This window comes from Glycine soja, chromosome 11 (assembly GCF_004193775.1).
Source record: "Glycine soja cultivar W05 chromosome 11, ASM419377v2, whole genome shotgun sequence".
NCBI lineage: Eukaryota > Viridiplantae > Streptophyta > Magnoliopsida > Fabales > Fabaceae > Glycine > Glycine soja.
This window is the reverse complement of record NC_041012.1, coordinates 30,077,868-30,080,526: the sequence shown is the minus strand read 5'-3', so window position 1 is coordinate 30,080,526 and position 2,659 is coordinate 30,077,868. Positions and strand designations below refer to the sequence as shown.

Genomic DNA, 2,659 nt, shown 5'->3' with positions numbered 1-2,659 from the left:
GTGTAATCGATTACACAGTTGTTTTTCTTGAACAGTTGTGACCCTTCATTTAAAATTTGAATTCCCAACGTTCAGAGTCTCTAGTAATCGATTACATATGATGTGTAATCGATTACACACTTTCAAACCATTGGTAATCGATTACATGTGCCTTGAATGACTTGAAACCTTTCATTGTGAGGCAAGGCTTGATCTTTAAGAAATCTTGAATCAAGGCTTTGTTTGTTGAAACAATCTTGTATTAATCTTGAAGCAAAATGAGCCTTGTTTGATTCTTCTTTTGACATCATCAAATTCATGTATACATACATTCACAGGCTCAACCTCCACCTCGTGAGAGGACTCTTAGGGAGATGGCTGCACCTGATTTCACTTGTGAAAGCTTGTGCATTCAATATCCTAATGAGGGTATTCCATATGTTCTCAAGATTGGACTAATACATTTGCTGCTCAAGTTTCATGGTCTTGCAGGTGAAGATCCTCATAAGCATCTTAAGGAGTTCCATATTGTTTGTTCCACCATGAAGCCCCCTGATGTCCAAGAAGATCTTATCTTTCTAAAGGCTTTTCCTCATTCTCTGGAGGGAGTGGCAAAAGATTAGCTCTACTACCTTGCTCCCAGGTCTATTTTCAACTGGGATGACCTTAATAAGGTGTTCTTGGAGAAATTTTTCCCTGCATCTAGGACCACAGCCATCAGAAAAGACATTTCAGGCATCAGGCAACTTAATGGAGAGAGCTTGTATGAGTACTGGGAAAGATTCAAGAAATTGTGTGCAAGCTGCCCTCACCACCAGATTTTCGAGCAACTCCTTCTTTAATATTTCTATGAGGGACTTAGCAACATGGAGAGGAGTATGATTGATGCTGCCAGTGGTGGATCTCTTGGTGATATGACCCCTGCTGAAGCTAGGAATTTGATTGAGAAGATGGCTTCCAACTCCCAACAATTTAGTGCAAGAAATGATGCTATTGTTCTTAGAGGAGTCCATGAGGTGACCACAGATTCATCTCCATCTACTGAAAATAAAAAGCTTGAAGGAAAACTTGATGCCTTGGTCAACCTAGTAACCCAACTTGCCATGAATCAGAAATCTACACTCGTTGCAAGAGTCTGTGGTCTATGTTCTTCTGTAAATCACCATACAGATCTTTGTCCTTCTTTGCAGCAATCTGGCGTCAATGAGCAACTTGAAGCTTATGCTGCAAACATTTATAATAGACCTCCTCAGCAGCAAAACCAACAACAACAGAATAATTATGATCTTTCAAGCAATAGATACAATCCAGGTTGGAGGAATCATCCAAATCTGAGATGGATAAGTCCTCCACAACAACAACAGCCTGTCCCTTATTTCCAGAATGCTGCTGGTCCAAGCAGCCATATGTTCCTCCTCCAATACAGCAGTAGTGACAACAAAGACAACCAACAACTAAGGCTCCTCCTCAACCTTCCTTAGAAGAGTTAGTGAGGCAAATGACCATCTAGAATATACAATTTCAACAAAAGACAAGAGCCTCCATTCAGAGTCTGACAAATCAAATAGGGCAGATGGCTACTCAGATGAATCAAGCTCAGTCCCAAAATTCTGACAAATTGCCTTCACAAACTATGCAGAATCCAAAAAATGTGAGTGCCATCACCTTGAGGTTTGGCAACCAGATTCAAGTGCCTCCACCAGTAGCAGCACCTGCACCTGAACCTGTCAAGCTTCCTTCTATACCTGAAAAAGTGGATGAGATAGTTGCACAAAAGAGAAAGCTTCCAAACAAAAATTATCATGCAGGTGGACCTTGTTCTAGTAATTATGACTTACAACAGCCTCTTATCCCTCTTCCATTCCCACCTAGAGCAATTCTAAACAAACAAATGGAAGAAGCGAAAAAGCAGATCTTGGAGACCTTCAGAAAAGTAGAGGTGAACATACCTCTGCTAGATGCCCTCAAGCAAATTCCAAGATATGCCAAGTTTCTAAAGGAGCCGTGTACCCACAAAAGGAAGTTCAAGGACAATGAAAGGATTAGCATGGGCAGAAATGTGTCAGCATTGATAGGTAAATCTGTTCCTCACATTCCTGAGAAATGTAAGGTGTCGCAAACTACCCTTCGGCGGGAGGGCGACGCGTGACTCACGGGTGCATCTTCCAAGAAAGGAAAACACGCGGGGTCGCCACCAACGTTTATTTGAGAAAAAACGTCGAAAAAAACCGGAAAAGACGTGGTCTACGAACTTTAAGTGAAAGGTTCAGGAGTTGTATTTATGCAAGGGAAAGGTATTAGCACCCCACACGTCCGTCACAAGGGACGGCATCCTTTAATCAAATGTGCAAACATGACTTCAATTTATGTTATCTTCCTCTTTTTCACATTTCTATGCCTTTTTATGCCTTTTATATATTTTTTATCTTTTTGTGGTCGACGAGGGTGTTTCCCTTGCTCCTACGTATTCCTCAATTGTGATAAGGAAATCAGACCTACGTAGTTCTTTGAGAACCAAACGTTGGTTAAATTATTTTTATTTTTTGCAAAATATGTTTTTATTGAATGAAAGGTCATTTAAGGCGTTGGACCATTAAACAATCTTTCGATTCTTTTGAAAGGAGAGAAAACATTAAGGCATTGAACCATTAATGATCTCTTGTTATTTTTCTGAAAAGAG

General features: G+C 40.4%; 1 non-coding gene across 1 annotated transcript; it reads right to left on the bottom strand.

Annotated features, from left to right (window-relative positions):
- Positions 1-692: 692 nt before the first annotated feature.
- Positions 693-799, bottom strand: LOC114377694. Its single transcript, XR_003659133.1, has one exon. It is a non-coding gene; the product is annotated as a small nucleolar RNA R71 (small nucleolar RNA).
- Between the last annotated feature and the right edge of the window lie 1,860 nt (positions 800-2,659).